The sequence below is a fragment of the Lathamus discolor genome, chromosome 1 (genome assembly GCF_037157495.1).
Source record: "Lathamus discolor isolate bLatDis1 chromosome 1, bLatDis1.hap1, whole genome shotgun sequence".
Lineage (NCBI taxonomy): Eukaryota > Metazoa > Chordata > Aves > Psittaciformes > Psittacidae > Lathamus > Lathamus discolor.
Window position 1 is genome coordinate 130,427,871 of NC_088884.1, and position 20,968 is coordinate 130,448,838.

Below are 20,968 nucleotides of genomic sequence, written 5' to 3' on the forward strand. Positions count from 1 at the left end.
CTTTAGGTGTACTTTTTCAAGGGTAGGCTGAAGTTGGTCAAACTTAGTGATGTTTAGCTTCAGAATAATGTAAAATTTATCTTTTACTACCTCATCAAATTCAGCAGGTTCCAGCTGTTCCGTTAGTTTCCCTGGGGCAGGAAAACTGGATTTGTATGGTACTGGATAGGGCACTATAGATTGAGGAAGAAAAATCTAGAGGAAGAGAACTACCTGGTGAGGGAAGGCAGTGGTAGCTTCTGAGATGTATTGTTTCCATGTTTCTCATCTTCCCAGCCAGTATGAGTAACCAACAGAAATTACATGTACTTGAAACACCAGTGCCCATTTATGCATCATGCCCTAAGAAACCACATTTAACCTTTTTTTTTCTTAAAAAAAAAAAAAAAAAAAAAAAGCCCATACAAAATAATAGCTGCAGGGTTCCATTTTTGTTGCATGATTGAACAAATTTTTCTTGGGGTAGGCAGACTGGAAGAATACCTTGTTTGTTCACAGCCCTTCCCCAGTAGATCAGCAAAGGCTGGAAAAAGACTCTTCATTTTTCCAAGAACCATTTCTGTCTTTTGTTTGTAAAGACCTCTGTTACAGATGAACCACTAGAGGGAGAACTATTTTCCTACAGATTGCACATCGGTTGGACAGAATTATTTTGCAGAGCAAAAACACTAGCTTTGAGCGGCTCTTCCTAGCTTTGAGTGCAGCTTTGGTGGTGTGTCTAAAAGGCCAATCTGCTAAGAGCAGTTATGTATGTGAATTTGACCTTTTTATTTCTTTCCTCATGTTAAGGGGTTGCATTAAGATCTTTTTTGCATAATTCATTTGTGCATGTTCAGCTTGCTCAGTATTTAATCTGTAAATAAGTCCAAAAGAATGGTAATATATTGTCATAATCGGGGTTTGTTATGAAGATGTCTGCTTTCCTTTATGTCTAGAAATGTGAAATCTGTCAGAAAATGTATGCATTATCCAAAAGGTAGCCTGGTTTAGGTCAATAAATCAATACATTTAGATTACTGTATCCACCAGCCCTTCCTTTGCAAATGAAAAACTCTTAGGAAGCTAGTAAGTGCTCATCATTCCTCTGCATTTTAGCATTTTCCTGCTTTTGAAATTTCTAACAGTTGCTTGCCAGTCTGAGTTTGGTACCCTTGAGGAATGTTCCTTAACCCCTTTCACTCCAGATTAGCCAAAATATTTCAGCTGATACCATGGATAGTCAAGTCTTGGCCTTTTAGCAGGACAAAGTAAGGGGAGGGTTTGATAGCAAGCATGTCAGAAGTTAGCACTGTGGTGTGTGTTGAGAGAATTGTTCTTGGTAAAGTTTTTTCCTAAGCAGAAGGAAAACCTTGTATATTCTGTGAGTACATATTCACTGTCCGCTCCCCACTCTTTTCATGCTGTGCTTCCCTATCTGCAAATTTCTCAGTTTCACCCCTTCAGAATATATATGCAGAAGTAGTGCTTGCAATTTCTGATTACCGCTGTCAAAGTATTAGATCAATATATACACAGTCATAATCTAGTAATGCTGGCTGTCATATAATACAGCTAATGATCTTTCTCTCTCTCCACAAGTTTAGACTTGTTTTTAGAAGTGCTTCAAATTGCTAACCACAGATACTGTATTTGTGGTTGCTAGAATTTAAGTAGGGTTTGTTTGCTTTGCTGCTGGACAAGGAGAATACCGTAGATGTTCTTGTAGTGAGCTTTCATCCCTCTGGTCAGCAGCAAGGTCAGGGTTTGCATTGCTTGAAGAAAGGATGCTTTCATCTAGCGTTACATGAATATGGGAATATGTACTTGATTTGCTTATGATTGGTTTCTCATCAATCGTATGATTTGGCCTATTGATGGGGGGAAAATATATTCATTGGAAAATGGGCAAGAGCAGATTTTCATAATTAAGCTAAAGGTTTCCAAGTTAGTATCTACAACTTCTTTCTACTCAATGATTTACATTGTTGTCTAGCCTTTTTACTACTATGTAGATCTCTCAAAATCTACCCTAGGAAGTAAATATCATTTAATCATGGCCTTTGCTACAGTTTTGAGTGTTGTATTTTCTTTAGCTAAATTGGTAAGTAATACAGCATGTGTAGCACTTTCACAGAAGGATGGGTTTTTTTCATGTTTTCTTTTGCATCTGAATGAATTCAGCTTTCGATGCTATCTAATGTTAACGGTTACAAAATAGCTCCAGTGCCATATTTTGCATGGCTGTGCAATGTTTATATTGGCAGCGCATGCAAGGATCACTTTTGAAATGGTCAGAATAAAAAAGGTGCTGTCAGAAAACAATTATTATTGAACTGTTTTCAGTTATATTGACTGTATGTGAATAGCAAGTTAAATTACCCTCTCTTTAATCTATGCAAACATGTTTGTTTTCCTTTAGTATGAGTTCATTTGATCAATGTGGTTTATTTGATCAACTCCCTGAAAATTGAAAATCTGATTATGTATTTAGAATGGATGATACCAACCTAAACCTAACCAATGGGAATTAGCTTTCGTTTGAGGAATTAGCTAAGAGAGAAGTGAGAATTATGAAAATCAGCTATCAAACGCTTACCACATGAGAAGAAAAGGTCTTCATGGAAGTGTTGCTAGTAGCATTAAAAATGCAAATTAAGTTGTGGACAGTTTGCTAGGAATCATTTCATTTCTCTAAAAGCACTGTGTTAATAGGTTGTAAATATCAGGAGCACATAAATTTTAGGACCATCAGTTGTAATGGTGTTCCTTCATGTAGCACCTCCAGTTTATTCTGCTTGTCCCTCTTCTCCATGGTGCAGCTCTGTTCCAGCAGTCAGCTTATTTGTCTAGCTATTTCAGAAAAAATTATTAGGTTTATTGTTTTTAGAAGGAGGAATGAACTGATTTGAAAGAAACAGGGCATCTGAATCTGTCTGCTGTCATATAAGCAAGAGGGAGAGTGAGGTAGGAGCTGGGAGGATTCTTGAATGTGACTGAGGTAGAGAAGGCTTCTTTATGTAATAAAGTCTGCTCATAAGCAGTTGAAAGTCATGTAAAGTCTGTAATTTAAGCATTTTGATAAGCTTCTTTATATTTTTCCACCAAAAATTACAGTTTAGTTAGAATTTGGAGGGGAATTTGCTGAAACTTAGTAGTAGTTTATCTTGCAATACAGATGTTATGATGAGAAATACGGTGCTAAATTCTCAAGTAGAGACTATGAAGAAAAGATAATAGTTAAATGTTAATGCTTACTACTGACAATGGAGATGAATCTGAATTAGAAATACAGATTTGAGGATTTTTACCCCCTAAATTGGAAATATTGTGGTAGAGCTGTCAAATGCAAAATAGAGAAAGATGTATTTCACAGCAGCGTTTCCACAGTGTGTTTGAAGATTTAATTTGTACAAGGTAGCAAGTTAGAACCTTCTCCTGTACAAGCATCTGAGAGAATATAGGCCAAATGCTCAAGCCTGACAGCAGTAATAACCAGATGAAACACGTGCACAAAGCATAGGTACAAATTTTGTTACGGGTTTGTTTGGATTTTTTACACTTCTGATTTTGCCTGTAACTATTGTGGGTTGGTTTTTTTTCCTCATAGACATCTCAATTAACATATAACCACCATAAGTGAGCAGTCTGCCATTTTCTCTTCTCACTTCCTTTCCACCAGAAGCAGATGGAATGAAAGTGTGAATTGAAGTACACACAGGGATTTCTGTTAAGTTAGTGGAAGAGGCAAGTGACTCTAAGGCATCTTTTCCTCTCTTGCAGCTCTTACTCTTTCTCCTTTGAGGGTAGGAAGAGGACAATGTGATTTCCCTCTTCATACACCACTGACTCATGAGAAGGTTGAAAATAACCTGTGAATATTGAAGACCCACAGCAAATTGAGTCCTAGTCAACATCTGGGAAGTATCTCACGTAACTTCCTGGCAGTCCTGCTTTAGTGCCTACAAAACACTTCCCAGCCCTTATTCCATCCCTGCTTTGCCATGGTTATTCCACAAGGGAGGCTGGATGTGCTGCTGAACTAGAACTTAGCATCCAGGCTGTCACCTACTCATTGATAATTTCTGATTATTGGGGAGCAAAAGGAGAGGGGAAAGCACTGCTAGGGAAGAAGGAAACACAGACATAATGGTGTGAGATTGAACGCTTAAAAGCTATTTGGGTTTTACTTTGGTGAAGTGTAAACTTGCTTCTTTTCCTCTTCATCATTCCGAGAACTGGCAGTCATCTGCATTCCCCAGAAACTCCATGGGTATCAACACGCCTTATTTTCATTGTTGTCTTACACATTGTCTAATGAGACTTTTTTATCCCTTATGTCATACTTCATGATAAATCAAGTTTTGTCATTGTATCAGTATATACAATTTGTCTTCAGGTCTGACACTGGTGCTAAGACATGTTGCTTGAAAAATGAATTCAGACCTGTTTGGTTTGAAATAATCTGTGATAATAAATTAAGAATAATAGATCAAACTAGGAGTAGCTGTGTTGAAGAACATCGTGGAGATACGCTATAATCTTGGTTTCATTTAACATCATCATTAGTTATATGGATGAAAGAGTGAAAATGGCACAAATAAAATTTCCTAGTGATGCTAAATAGTGAGAGTTTTGAGTGCCAACTGGGGACAAAATGTTAATAGAAAAGGGCAAGGAAAGATCATTAATTGTATGGCCAGAAACTAATACAGTGAAATTAGAACTGAAAAATGTAAGCTGGTTTCAGATGCAGAATATTAAGGAAATATCTGAGGAGAAACAGAGATAGAGAAGTTTAATCAGACATAAATCTGCAACATGGTCTCACAAGTACAGCTTAGCTGGGTGTACAAAAACCTCAGCAAACACAGAATCGTAGACATTGGCATCCATGGAATATACATTGGGAATTTGGGCCTCTTGCTTTTTCAAAGCCGCTGTCAAATTCTCTTATTACTTCTAGAATTATTGTTATTTATTTAGTGTTCAGTTATATTTGAATGAAAACAATTAGAGGTATTAATATATGGGAACAGGTGAGAGAATAAAATTGACTCAGCACATAGCCTAAGCACTAATTAAGTGCTGAAAAAGAGAAACCAATAACCCAAGCTGGAATGGGGCATGTTGTGTACCATATAGAGATACAATTAAAAGCAATGGGATGTAAAAAAAGGAAAGATTGACTCATTATCAGGAAAAACTATCTAACAGTGAACTGTATTAAGATATCTAAATCTATCCCAAGGGAAGTGACAGCAGCTCTGCGACTTTGTGGCATGAAATTAAAATAAATAAAAACGTCAGTCATACAGCAGAGAACAAACCTACATTCTTTTAGGAGAAGGTGGACTGAGGTAACCTCCTGGAGCTTTTCTAGTAATATATCTGCGTGCATTTTCACTCAGGTATACATGAGTTTGTAGTTTATAACAGGCTATCATACTAAGCTATGGGGAGTGTGTTTCATTAGCAGCATGCACATTTCAGTGCATTGTCTGCTTAAATGTAACTGAAAACCACAATTTGTCCTGTAGCCCAGAGTTCGTTCTGAAATTGTTCACATCTTCGACAATAAATCATTTGCAAAACAGCCACTTTCCCTTGCCACTTGCTGGACCATGCTATGTCCTGCAGAATTAGAAAATAAGCTTGCCTGTTCTCTGTGAAAACTGCCAGTATCTTCTGGGCATGTTCACATACTCATGTAAATATTCTGTAAGCAAAAATGTTTGCTACCCATAAATTCAGGATGCCCACGATGCTGAATATAGGCATTTGACAAGCTTTCTGTAAATATGGAATAAGTTCATGCTAATAAAAATACATGCTGACTTATTTCTGAGGCTGGTGACTGTTGTATTTCAACCACACTGTAGCAGTGCTTGCAGGCTTCCTCGGTGCCTACAGAAGCATTCAATCTCTTACAGTCAAGAATTAGACAATGCAGGAAAGCCAATATCCTTTAGGTACATATCAACAAATTTATCTGTTCCATGTGCTTGGGGCAAATAGAGTTGCTTTTAAAACTTAAAAATTGTGTCTTGAATGCTAGCCAATTTATTTTTGATCCCCTTTTGATATTTGATTTCAATTTCATGAATCCATCTTTTTATCTTCTCTCTTTGGTTTTTAAGCCAAACTTCTGTCAACATTGTTCCCTTAATGTACAAAAATGTACATTTGTTCAGTTTAATTAAGCATTCAGTCTGTTTGCCAAGAGCAAATTACAGCTCCCCAATCTCACCCTCGAAAATCCCCTCACCCCTCCAAAATCAGATTTTGCAAAGTGGTGGGCAATTAGTTCTCATGTATGATTGCTGTAAGTCATGTTTTTCTCTTAAAGATTTTTGTAGTTTTCGATCTCTGTTACTTAATAGAGGAGCCAAGACCAATTATTTCTCCTCAGATTGTGGCCTTTGTAGCTTTCAAAGAACAGTCTCCCCCACACCTCCTGTATCATTAGCTGCAAAATATCTTTCCAAAGATGATTTCGGCCTCTTCACAAATCAAAGGATTCAGAGTGACAAATTATCCGTCTTATACTCAAATGCATGCCAGATGGGACAACCTGCCAACTGTGTATCGTACTGCAGATATGATCTGATGTAGAGACATTTCTTCCCCTTCTCCCTCCCCCATTAAAAATCATATTACAGAAACTCATGCACAGTAAGAAAATCTGTGGAGATAAATTGATTCTGAAACACAGTGAGATACAAAAACAGAACCTAGTTTTGTCAAAGGAAGAAAGCTGCATCCAAATGTCAGATAGCTTAAACTGAACAACCATGTACCTGGCAATATAGATGAACATGAGAGTCAAAAATACATCCCTTCCCTGCTTGCCAGTGCTTTCACACACATCCTTTCCTTGACTAGCTTGATTACAGAACAGACATTCCTAATGGCAAGATAAGGAGTTTGAATTTAAATTCTGTCGCAGTTTGTTAATGGCAGAATCCTGAAGGCAGAAACAGGAACGGGGATGTACTGCTCTTGTGGGGAAAAGTAGGCTCTAGCAAATTTATGGTAGAAGTTAATTTGTGATACAGAAAGTAAAAGGAGAAGGAAACAGTAGCATAGGCAGTTTATTTTCTTTATAAATCACAAAGTGAGGACTTTACCCAGCTGCTGCTTAGGCTGACTTCCAGAGGTACAAATGGTGTGCAAGAGCCCAGCAAATAACTTGTGTGAGGTCAGGATCAGACACAAGTGTCTCGCATAATCACATTGAATTCTGTTGTTTGTGATTTTTCATTATTATAGGGAAAAGTCTAATATTTTTAATTTTGTACCACAATACAAAATGTTTTTGTTTTTTTTTTAAAGCCTTATTTAGGAAAAGGTGACTGAAGATCTTACACATGCTCCCATTTCTTCATCACTCAGTAGCTGTAGCCTGAACCTACAGCTTTACAAACCCTTCTTATCAGCTCTAATGTTCACCAAGCCTTGATATCTTTGAGAATACGTAAGATCTTCCAGAAACATTGAATGAGTTGACAGCTGTGAGGTTTTGATAAAATCTTGGTTACTTTTTTTTATATATATATATATATATGATTAGTATCATTATTTTTATCTTCTGGTGCTTTGGTGAGCATCAAATGTCTCCCAGTTTGGTACAAAATATATAAATTTAGTAAAGATAACATGCACTATCCTGTCCTATTGCTTGTGGAAAAGTTTCCTCCTTCATCTGGGACTGTGAGCCTTTAGTTACTGTTGAAGAGAGAGCTTTGCAAATACAGGAAGTACCCAACGTATTTCTTAGTTCTGCTGAGTGCTGATGATTGCTAAGGCCTGGTTCTGCACTGCTGAGAAGTGCAGGTTGCTGTGAGTTTAAATGGAAGTCACCAGTAGGAGTTAATACAGGAGTCAATGTAATTGCAACACAGATTTTATTCTGTAGCACTGAAAAAGTTCCTGTAGCAAAAAAATAAAATAAAAAATAGCATTTGGCAGAAGTAAAAAGTCTGATTTGTCTCTTCATTGACTTTTGGCTTCCATTTAAACTCTGTTCTGGCTAGCTGCGAGTTGGAGGATGATGTTTTAGTGCCTTAAACATGCTGCTCTCTGTAAGTAAACAGGACTCACAAATTCTGCTGGCAGATGCTTGTCAGTCTTTCATAGGGGAAGTACTGAGGATTTTTGTGCTTGAGTCACAAAGCAAAAAATAAACAGATGTGCACTGGCTGATTGAGGGTACAGCTTATCTAAAAGTTGCTTTGAAATTAAACATTCTGCACCTTTAAATTAACATCATCTTTTTAAATAATATCAATTATTTTACAAGTTAAAGGACTATGCTTAAAGCATGATTTCTGTGCTCTTCAACCTCATACACAAAGGACTTCTCCATTTAGTATCTTTCTTTGTCTGACGTAGCATTGACATGAATTTTTTTGTCACTAAACCATTAGGAGTACACAGGAGAAGTAACCCTACTTTTTAAGGATGGAGAGATCTGACTAGAAGGCACATCAGCCTTCTTCTCTCATGCAAGGCCGAGGATTCCTATTGTCAGATGCAGTGGGCATGAAAGCAGCAATTTTACAGCACAAAAACTCCAATAACATTTACTGCGGTTGGCTGAAATTGCAATGCACACAGGCACTGCTCAGTCTTGGTTGCTTAAGCACCAGCTTCCCTTGGCTTTTTGCCAGCCTGCATTCTCCAAAGAGACAAATCCTTTAAGGGGAAAGAGTTTTCCTTGTAACTTGCTGTGGGGTAAACAGACCATTCAGGCATAGTTTATTGCATTACATACTTGACTATGCATACTGGAATGCAGCAAAGTAATTGGTAGAATTATTTTAATCGTTAGAATTCATAGGTATGAGATATGTTCTCTGAGCCAGGAGGAAAAAAAAAAAAGAAAATGTAAGGATGTTTCTGTCTGCTAAGTTGCTGATCGTTTATTGGAAAGGACTAAAAATATTCTTTCCATGGGAATTCTGTATGTTTACAGTGGTATCCCTGCTATGGTTACAGAAAACTGAATTAATTTGTCTCTTTATTGCTATTCTTCTCTTGAAGATAAATCCCATAACAGTTAGCAGCAAGTTACAGTGTCAAAGAGCAGTTCTGTGTATGTAAGAGGATACTTTGTTGTCATAAAAAAAACCAAACCTCAATTTGGAAATAATTTAAGTTCAGGGTATTTGCAAATTAAAAGGAAACCATTTACTGTAAATTCTGCTATCCGTCCAACTCATCTTTGTGTTGATACATAGTCTGTTTTGCAGCAGTCAGCAGTAAACTTATCCCATCATTGCCATAACCTGGAGACTCCACATGAAATATTCCCTTAAATATTACTTTATGTGCATTTCTTAAAGCTTTAATTTAACACAGCAGTAGCTATTCAAACAGCATGTAATGGTATTTATTTGTACAAAAATGTATTATGATAGCTGAATATCAGAAGGCTGACTTGGCTATCACAGAGTACAAAATATCAACTGCTGCTGTTTGAATCTTTTAGTTCCTTCAGAAAGCTTCAAAGAAAGGTAAAGCTTTCCCTTGATTTTATTGCTAGTAGTTGGTGTATGGGGGCTTGTTGTTCATTCTGAAATCCAAAGACTACAAGGCTTTTTTGTTGCATGCTCCTTTCTTTTTCCTCAGTGGTGGTCAAGAATCATTTAAAATACTGTCTGTGGTATTTCTTGAGTCTCTGAGTTACTTTCTGATAGCTTTGTCCTCTGAGCAGTGAAAAGGCGAGGATAGGCATGACCTTGCACCCCTCTCTCTGTGTACACCAGCATCGAAAATGCTTCAGAAGGCAAGTGAAGCACTTCTAATGAATTACACTTTTTGATTCTTTGAATCCACACAGCAATTCCATAAGGTTTTTACAGCTGGACTCTGGCTGTAATTGCTACCGGGATGTGATACGCAACATGGGGTTTTTGAGTTAAGTACTTACATTGTTTTACTGGCCAAAAGTATCTATCATAGTGGGAGCAACAGACTTCATGAAATTCACACTTGTATATCTTCATGTTCTTCACCCATTTCCGACATGCTGCTGATTTGCCAGCAGGCACTCTAGATGGGGATGATAAAAATGGAAAAGCTGAAAGATACAGTTTCTTAAAGCAGCAGTAGATTAGGGAAGAAGGTGCCTGTGATTGTGAATGTGTGGTAAGTGTCCAAAGATCTGCTTTTCATTAATTAACTTTAAAATAATTTTTACTGGTACTGAAAAATTAGAAAGAAATACTTCACCATTTTAATCTTCTTGACATGCTCTTGAGTATAAAATAATGCTCAGATAAAAAGTATCCACTGATAGAAACAATAATTGGTTCCTTGTAAGCTTCAGTTTCCAAGTCCTTTAGATCTTGTGTCTCCAGTTATGCATCATTTTTGGTATATTTACCTGACTAATTCAAAGATAATACTTCTTTCTCAAGTCTTTGTAATGCATTTTTAAAGAGATACAATATAAAGTTGTTGCTTATGCCCTGTAATGTATAGTTCTCAAAATTCACTGCAGTATTTTTTATTCCTGATCTGTTTCCTTAAAGACTTTAATCAGTGGCTTGTAATATGGAACATTTTTCCATTTGTTTACAGTTTTGTATGAATAACTCAAAATAATTGGCATCAGACTGCTCCAAAGCATCACATATAGATCTCTTCCTCGCTCAAGTTGGATTATTTTTTACTTTAATCTAGTCTTCCATTTAAAAGTCTTTGTTGTCTCCCCTAATTGTAGTGAATTCTGGCTGCCGTGCATCTAAGCTGGTAAACCCGAAGGCAGAGAGGATGGGTTAGATATTTTTAAACCTCCTTTATAGCTTCTAAAAAGCCCTCTAGAATTAACTGCTTTGCAAGCCTCCTGGGGCAGGAGGCCCTGGGGGACATTCCTGGGCAGGGCAGAGGAATCAGCCAGTGTACTCACTGTTTTGAGCCTCAAAGGGAAATTCTTCCCTCCCCTATTAGTTATTTTTACTGTTAACTAGACATTAAAATGGCTAGTGTTGTAGAGAAAGACTAGCAGAATAACAGCAGAGTAAAACAGAACAGCTTGCCTAGGTTTACCCGGTTGCTTTTTCATTAGTAATACTCGGCTCAAAGTTTCTGTTAAATAAATTTATCTGGAAGTTCTTTTGATTCAGTCTTGAACTTTGGATGCAGCTTTGCTTATTTGCCATAAAATAATTTTATGATCATGGCCAAAACAGATTTTATTTTTCCCCCTTTTGTGTGTGGAAAATACCTTACGAGAGTTAAATTGCAAACTAGTGAACAACAAAATGCTTAAACTTTAGCCACACACCTCTAGAAGTACCCTGCAGTTCTGTGCTAGAGAAGTTGGGGGAAGCTTCCCTATCCTTCATGCATGCTTTAGCAATATTGATGTTCTTGTATGGTGTTCCGCCTCAGGTTTAATCTGCCCTGTCATATCTTAAAGGAGCAGACAGTGACTGTGAATATTGCACCTGGAATTTTAAACTAGCAGGTATTTATGTATGAATTTTGGAGTGATGGATAGCATGCTGCTTCTACTAAAAGTTCAAGTAATTGGAAGGCAGAAAGAAAATCCAGAGAATGATTAAAAGATCTTTAGCTCTTTTCTTTGTGTGTGTGTGTGTGTATGGTTATTAGTACAAAATTTTTCTCTGTCATTGATCCAGAAGTAATAAAATGTGAATACTAAATAATCTATTACCAGTGCTCTAACCTTTCATCTTAGTGATGATGGTTAATGACCCTCAGTTTATACAAGTGCAAATAAAAGCTTAAATCCTGGCAGAATTAAGTTATAGTTACTATATGCTTATGTTTCTGGTTCCTATTAGTGTACTCCCATGATTACAACAGGAATTAAAACACATTTAAAGAAATGTGATAAGTGCACTCCCATGGTTACGAAGACTTGAACAATTCAGTGGCATTTGCAGAAGTCCTTTGGGAAAAGCTCTTAAGTGTTATGAAGTATGGGAACCTCAGGATTCAGTGCTCATTCACTGCATCATCAGTGCTGCTCTAGTTCTGTTTGGTTCCCTGGGAGATGGTGAGTAGGAAAGTAAAAAATAGGAGGTCTACCATCTCCGCCACTCAAACACATGCTCTCTGATGACATAGACAGCTTCTTTGCCATGATTTCTGCCCCCAAGAGCAAAGCTCTGCTTCTGCTTTGTAGGTTAATAATCCTAAAATGGTGGGCTGTTTCCATTGCAATAACCGAATCTCTGGAGGGAAACAAGTCCCCCCTTGCTGTATCTGTTAATAGTGACTATGAGATAGGAGCAAAGGCAAGTGGTGATGCATCAAAGTCTCTAATTTTGAATTCACAGAAGGCACTAGAAAATTAGATCACTTTTTCTTGGTGTACTTATTGTTTACTGTAGTATGAATGATGCTTTCCATTGCTACATTACTGCTGTGGTGTCTCAGCAGACATCATAAGCCCAGTTCCCCCACGTGGAAAAGTAAATGAATGAATAATAGCGACTGTTCATCCGCCATCCTTTATCAATTTCTGGTGTTCAGATCTCTTAATGGAGAGGCAGACCTGAATCCTCTATTCCACTAGGGGCATATACAACAGGGATCTTGAGACACTTTCTTCTGATACCATCCCTCATCTTGGAAAAAATAGGCAGGGAGATGCTCTTTCTGAGCATTTTCTGAGCCTAATTGCTGGTAGCCACCTTGAGGCAAGCCAGGGAAGCGGTTAAGTGTAGATGAGAAAGTAGAGATGTCCTGGCCTCTTCTGCCCTTACCTTCATCTCTGATGACTCATCACTGTAATGTTTCTTAAGCAGTCAAAAGCGCTGAAGAATGCCATGCAGTCAAATGTACCATACACAGACACAAATGAGGACGAGCCTTTTGCTCCCTGAAGTGATCTGTATGCATGCATGTGATTTTTTTGCCTTTTACTTCCCATTTGGAGAGTTTCAGTTGTTTTTTTAACTCTTGTTCCATCTTAGTTTTAATCCTTCTCATCCTTTAAATGTGCTCTTTTAATTTTCTTCTTCCCTTCTTTTTTTCCCATTCTTCTTTGAAGGCCTTCTTACTGATTAAGTCATTTAACCTTTATTGGACCGTACCATGCCACTCCATCCCACTTCCTACTTTCCCTTTTTATCCTTTTTTGTGTTTTCTAATGGACTCTTTTCATATCATTCCCTCCTTGTTCAGGCTTCCTATCTCCCCTTCTTCAGTCCCTTTGTTGTTCTCTCGGTGGGACAGGTATATCTCATGAAAAGATACTTTGTTCAGAATGTGTCTGCCTTGGGGCAGCTATTTAATGAAAAAATCTGCTTTCCAGCCAGTGCGTCTATCCCTCTGAAGCCCTACGCAATAAATGCCAATTACAGTTTTACATAATTAGAATAACCATGTCGTATTTCTTTTCTAATATTAGTGTCTTCACATTAAAGGAATGGAATGCTGTGCAGCATGTATGTTTTTCAAAACAAAAAATAAAAATTATGCTTCTAATCCATATTACAGCCCTTATTGTCCAGAATTTTCTTTAACCCTTCTTTTCTCTTCTCGGAATATCCCAGCCATCTGTGGAAGGGTCAGTAAAAACACAAACATGAACACTTGTAAGAAGTCTAGTTCCTTTATAATTGGGGTTGAAAACAGACATCCTGCCTGCTTCTGATCCCTTTTACGCTCCTGCAGCAGGAAAGCTGTTAGAAGGGATGAAAATTGATCAAAAAAACCCTACCAGCCTTTTCTCTTGATGGCTGCTGTGGTTGTTTGGGGAATTTGCAGTTGCAGAGAGGACAATGGGAGATAAACATACAGAAAAGTATCAGTCTCAGGTGGATTTAACAGCACAGGATAATCTTAACCTTTTGGGTGCTGGCTGTTTGTCGTGCCCTAGGGAACTGAGATATTCCTGGTTACGTTAATATCCTTACAAGAGGATTAAAAGCAGAAATGAAGGAGAAGTTGGTATAGGTAATGGCACTAGCTTCCTGAAATGTGACCGCTTTTGCTAAAGAGACTAGCTGTTTTCAGACTTTTCAGTGAGATGCTCCCACTTAACCTGAAATGCCACAGTTTTTAACATGTGCGTTTGCTATCAAGCAGCTCTACATTCACTGTGTGAAAGTTAACATCTGGATTTGTGCTTTTCCCCAACCATTTTCTCCATCTCTTTTATTTCCACTTTTTACAGTTTTCATATTCCTGCTCATAATGCACAGTATTGTGCAAATGTCTAGGTTTCAAGTAGCTGAGGCTAACAATTGGTATAGAAATGGATATGTTTTAGAAGTAAGGATTTTACTTTCTTACCCTCAGAATTTTGTTAATGTTATTACATGGTATTTTAAAAGTCAGATTTTTAACAGAGAAAATTCAAGTTTGGAATTGCAGATTTCTCTGAAGAGATGAATGATATAAATGAATTATTGAAAGCAGTTTTAGGAACTGTGTTCTCTGTAGTGTTTCATGCTCAGGTAGTCCCATTAGAGGAAGTACTTTTGTTCAGGAGGTGACAGGCAGTCAGCAAGTAGGACTTCAACAGCATCACTGTATGTAAAAGACTGCTTTTTACATAAGTGGAAAGATCATAATATTAGAGTGGCATCAGGATATGATTGCAATGGTGGTGACACAGTTTTGCCTACATATGAGATGAATGATTAATTGATGGACAAAAAGAGTTTAGATGTGCTGGGAAAAAGTCAGCATTTTATCCAGTGCGTGGAAGCTTTAACAAATAGTTATGGTGTGTGTATGCACACCGCTGCCTTGGTGACTCCCACATTGCATGCGAGATCGCGTGTGAGAGTCCTTGTGACATGGAGGAGCTATGTAGCTCCTCAGAGAAAGCTCAGTAGTTAATTTTGCCCAGCATAAATTCAACAGTTGTGCTCCCAGCACCCGACTAGTCAGCTGGCAGCACTGGAGTGGGCCTGACATGCCTATCCACCTGCTCTGGGGCACACAGTGCCCTCAGCCAAACACCCTCCAAGCGCGAGTATGGCAGCCCTGCAAAGCAGCCCTCTGGTTATGCTGGTGGTTTCCAAAAGGATCGAGTGCTCAGAGGGAATTAGCTGGCATCCTAATGCAGAGCAGATGAATGTCTGTGGCGTAGATAACTGATCCCAGGATCACTTCCAGTGCTCTACTGTGGTTGGGGCCAGTCTTTTAAAGGAAAGAAAATATGGGAAGTATAGTTCTGAGGCACCCTAGAACATGGTCAGAAAACAAAACAAAACAAAACCAGAATTGCTCTTTGAAGCAAATTGCAAAAATAGGATAGCTGCTGCTTTTATGTCATAGGACAGAGGTTCTCCTCTTGAGTGCCTTCATCCTTCCCTTGGCAGTCCTTCACCATTCTTTCTTCAGTATTTTGCAATTCTCTTGTATGCTAGTAGAAACCTCTTTGACATGTCTGAGCAGTTGTCTCTACACATTTGCCATTGTGTTTTGGTTTTTTCCTTTCCCAGATAATTGCGTTTTTAAGAGATTTCATTGCCTACAGTCTATTATTTCTCAACACACACACACAAAAAAAAGAACAAACCAAAGAAATTTAGCAAAAAGCCAGGAGAGGAATGAGGAATATTTAAGTTGCTTTTCTTAAAGCACAAGGAAAATAACTTTTTTTTTTTCCCCACCTCCTGTCATATTTTAGAAACTTGTGAGAATTCTGCTTGTGATTATATTATCAGTTTATCAGTCTTAGGGATTTCTCAATCATATTTCTCAACCATATGTTCAGTATGTCATTATTGCATGTAAGGTGCAATATGATACTATGTAACAGAACGCTGCAAATTACCCAGCATATACTAAGATCAGATAAAGAAATGAAGAAAAATGAAAAACAGAAAACCAAACAGTGGGGTTTACATTTAGCATTCTAATCCTTCAAATTCATATACCCCTTTAATTGTTTTAGTTACAGATGTTTTCTTTTGCTGTTTTCTTTCTCAGTTATGTAGAAAGGAGGCACACTGACTGTAGAAGAAATTACCCTGTAAAAGAAACACCTTACAAAGAAGTAATTTCCATTCATTAATACAACACTCTGAACTGATTAATGAGACCAATATAATTTTGTATTTCAGAAGTAATAGCTTGAGTTATTTTTTTCCAAATTGTTCATATTTTATTGGCTGTTTATTTTCTATTACATTACTTTTCAGATTTATGGAAAGTACTTGTAATTATCATATCCTTCATTTGATGCAATGAATATATTTTATTGGACAGCTTTATGCATTCAATGTTACATTTCTGTTTTGCAGCTGAAGACCAATTTCCCAATTACGCTTATGCACATAGTTGGTTATTGAAGTTTTGGGTTAGTTCTTAGTGTTCTGAGGTCTTTTTCCAAGCCACTGTGAATTTTGCATTTACTTGTTAGGCATGTGCAATGCAGGACTAAGTGTATAGTTTTACAAGTTACAAGCCTAAAACAAGCCATCAGTCTTGCAGTTCTGAAGATTGCTCTTGCCATTGCACTTTATAATTGAATTTTAAATAGTAACTTCTAGGTCAGTAGCCAGTGGTTGTTAGTACAGTAGCAAAATGTTTGTGGAAACTTTTTCAAGCTGTTGATTGAAATTTCCATAGTGCCTCTGTCCTGCTAAGAGAAAGAGCAGGAAAAACAGTACTTTCTGCCTGGAGCTTTTCTGCTCTCATGCTATGGAGATAGAAGCTGTATACAAATTTAACTTTGCCATTTATAGGCAGCACTTTGATTTTTGTCTGAGCCTAGTGAGTTTAAAACATCATTGCAGGAGTCATTTTCCTCTTGCAAGTAACAAACATGCCACATCCTTAAAAGACAAAGTGTGAGACATAGCTGTAATTGCTCAGTTTTAGTAGCAAGAGTAAGTGGTTTTAAGAAAGCTTAGCACCCTTATCCCTAGGGAGATGTCAGTTGTCACAGGCAATATCAGACACAGTAACTTCTCACTTCAGTTCTAGTGAACAGCAAGGACATGTCACAAGTGTAGTAGATATTCATAAAGTAATATTTAAATTTACTTCTCCTGACAAATATCTATATTTTTATTAACAGTAATTTTTTATGCATATGCACATGTGCCTACAGTATAGTGCAAAGTATTCATATTCTAGGAGCTGTAAGAGTGCTGCAAATATCAGACAACACAAATTATTCTTTTAATCTCTAAAAGTCAGTACGTTTCCTAGAGCCGCATGCTCCTCGTTTGTCCCTGTGTAAAGGTCAAAGAAATCATGGTTCAAGAGGGACCTTCTTACTGTCATAAGACTAAACCTGGTAGCTTCCTTGAATATTCTTTCTTGAGGTTTGCTTTTCAAATAAGTTTTCATTTGCTCAGTAATGGGGTTTTGTGCACGTTTCCCTGTCCCCACCAAAAAAGATAAGTAAATACAGCAGAAGAATGGTGGATACGATTAAGCTCAGTACTTACTGGCATGGCCTTAAGTAACTAATTGATAGACACTGACGATATTTTCTGTAAGTGAGGAAACACTCATCCGCATAGAAGTTAGTCTGCCATTCCCTTTTGTTCTGTGTGCAGAAATCCAAAGATGACTCAAAGTGTTCCTCTCTGCTCTGTGAAAGGTGCTTCTTATCTAGAAGAGACACATGCCAATTGAGATTGACTTTCACGGCTTGTGTACCACTAACCAGAATTCTGGATTTATCAGGAAGAGGAAACTATTGAAAAGGTCATTGAGGGTACTGGTGTTAGCAAAAGCCCTGGCCATTAAACACCCAAGCACTAGCTCTAGGGGAGGGAGTACATCTAGCATCTTTACCTATGCTCACCAAAGGTCTGTACCAAGTGAAAATGCAACTTTGAATACCTGGAGAGTTTACCAAGTAGAGGGTATTCATACATCTCATTGTACACAAACCTGATGAGTTGACCAGCTGGTACAATGAAAACTGACACAAGTTTAGCTGTACGTGTAACTTATAGAAAAACAGACTTGCATGAAGAGCAGCGCGTCAGTCATCAATTTTCTTTCTTGGGATTTTCTAGAGAAGAGCTAGCATCATCTCACTTCAGTATATGAATCACTTATTTTGATGGCCCAAATGATTTTCATCTGTATTCTCATAGCATGTGGAATATTCAGTAGTGCCCCCACAGCCTACATTTGGATGAGGTTTGAATATAAACAGCCATAAAGCAGGAATCATGCCTCTAGCAGACATGATGTTTTTCTGCAACTTGATGTTTTGGAGACATGATAAACAATAATCAACTGGCATTTACTTAAAGAAGCTACAAGGGTCCTACTGGAAAGAAACAATGACGAAGATTTATGTCAGGCCCCTGAGCTTGAATGAAGCATGGGGCCCAAGGGCAGTGCAAATGCCTTCCTTTTGTGTACTTTCCTACCAGTCTGAGTGACACTGTCAGAGCTAGTCAAAACCAGGCTCATCTGTGTAGCTGTCTGTTGGCCGAGGGTAGACTTTTTGCATGCCAGCAACCACAGCCAGCTGGGTTCCTAGAACAAGTATATCCATTGCTTTTCATGGGATGAGGGCTTAAGTTTCTTCTTGTGTCTAGACTTCCAGCATATTGATGTCTGGTTGACAGCTGAGTGTCGTGGTTTAACCCCCACTGGCAGCTAAGCACCACACAGCTGCTCACTCACTCCCTTCCCCAGCGGGATGGGGGGAAGGTATTAGAAGGGTAAAAGTGAAAAAACTCATGCATCGAGTTAAGAATAGTTTAATAATTGAAATAAAATATAATAATAAAAACAAAACCAATAATAATAACAACAACAATAATAATTTAAAAAATGAAATGAAATCAAGAAAGAGACATAAAACCCCAGAAAGGCAAGTGATGCAAATGAAAGCAGTTGCTCATCACCAACTGACTGGTGCCCAGCCAGTCTTCAAGCAGGGCTCCGCAGCCAACCTTTTACCTATCTTTTTGCTGAGTATGATGCCATATGATACAGAGTATCACTTTGGTCAGTTGGGATCAGCTGTCCCAACTACATCTTCTCCCTGCATTCTGTGCACCCCCAGCCTACTTGGTAGCAGGGTGGTATGAGGAGCAGTCCTTTATGCCAAAAAGGCTTTAGCTGTTTAGTGTGATTTTCGTGGATGTTTGACATTCGTGGATAACCTGTGCAATGGCATCAATAATCAAGTCCACCCATCAGTCACAAGCCGATTTGTATGTTGCATCCATTCTTTAAATATCCTGATATGTCATGGGCTCATCAAATTATGAATAGCTAATGCTTATGTTCCAAATCCACCTGAGCCAATTCAGTTCTGGCAGTCTGATCCACCTGTACACTGTTTCGATATTCTTCAGTGACCCAATATGTAGGTATGTGAGCATCTGTGTGACGTACCTTTACAACCAGGTTCTCCACCTAAGCAGCAATCTTGCCATAATTCAGCAGCCCAGATGGGTTTAGCTCTGTGCTGCTAGTTGCTCTGCTTTCCATGGCTGCAACCACTCACACAGGGCATTTGCCACCATCCATGAGTCATACAGAGATAAAGTACTGGCCATTCTTCTTGTTCAGCAATATCTAAAGCCAGCTGGATGGCTTTCACTTCTGCAAAAGATTCACCTTCTCTTTCAGCAGTTTCTGTGACTTGTCATGTGGGACTCCACACAGCCAAAACCAGCACACTGGGTAGGTATTTTGAAGATAAATTATTGTTTGCATTTTTGAGAAGTTGGAAAAGGTTCTGAATATAAATTGCTGAATGTGAAAATTCTTCAGATTTTTCATTTTTCTCTAAAGAAGAGCATATACTGCATGTAACATGCCATGAAGAAGTTCATACTTGCCAAAATTAATTAGAAGTTCTTCACCCAAACTTTACTGAAAGCTATAAAATGTTTTCTAATCTAGGCTTGAAGTTTGTGTGGTTATGGAAGTTTATTGCAGTGTAAGCATCTTATTTTGTAAATGCTGCAGAAAATGTTAAAATAGGTCTTAGCCTCTGCTAAGTATCTCCTTGGTATTTAGAAATTCGAAAGTCTTTTTGAGGCTATTACAAAGTCAGGTTTTTACATTCCAAGGTTCTAAAAAATAAAAAGAGCAGTTTGATACGAGGATTATTATTAAATGATAACAACTAAAAGAAGTAAACTTGGAACCAAAATGTACCTATTTAAAAATAAACATTCACACATACAGGGCTTTACACTATTTTTATTGCCAGTTTAGGCTACACAATTAATCAGTGCTTCTGTTATCTTGATAATCTGTCTGCTTGCTGTTGTAAATAACTTACACTTGCTAGTGGAGTTGCTGACAGCTATTTAGACTTTCAGCTTCCAGAAATGCTACTAATTGTCATGTTTGTGGCTTCTAAAAGCATTTGCTTCTGAAGTAATCTTTGCAGCTTATTACCTGAAAGTCATTGTTGTTTGTTTGTATTTATTTTCTTTAGATGTTTATTTCCAAAGTGTGAATCTCTCTAATAGATGTAATTCACCTGAGACTACAAAGCAACCAGTAGCTTTTGCTGAACATGTTACCTTGTTTGTGACACTGGTTTATTATTGTTGAAGACAGAATGTTATCCTGTAATGCCACATGTAATCTGTGAAACCTTGCACCTTAGGAAGGATGTGGGTGTGAAATTTTCACACTTACACCTGCACAGAGTCAGGGAAATGGGGCTCCAAGGGGCAGGTAGGATAGGTTGCATGTGCTTTCCCACCAACAGACTCTCTCTGTCAAAAAGTGATGGGAACTTGACCCATACTAGAAAAAATCTGGTAATTTGACCAGATTTAAAAGGCAATTTAAATTCCCCACTTTGGCAGCAGTGTGGGGTCATCCCTCAGCAGGATGCAAATTGTACCCTTCCTCTTCCTCTCCGCAACCATGTTGGGGTCTGTGTGCTCTTCATTGTAAATTCAGTCTGAGAGCAAAGGACCTTTTCTCACCTCTGCCGTATCTGTTCAGATTTCACCCAGAGAACATCTTTCATTTCAAGAGCAGCAAAGAGCTGTTGGGCAAAATACTGATTCCTGCAGCTCCCTGTGCCTTGGCAGATTATCAT

General features: G+C 38.0%; 1 protein-coding gene across 1 annotated transcript in view; it reads left to right on the forward strand.

The window, feature by feature from the left end:
* Window positions 1–20,968, forward strand: part of TENM3 (teneurin transmembrane protein 3) — a 422,372-nt gene that overhangs the window by 249,172 nt on the left and 152,232 nt on the right. The window lies entirely within an intron of this gene.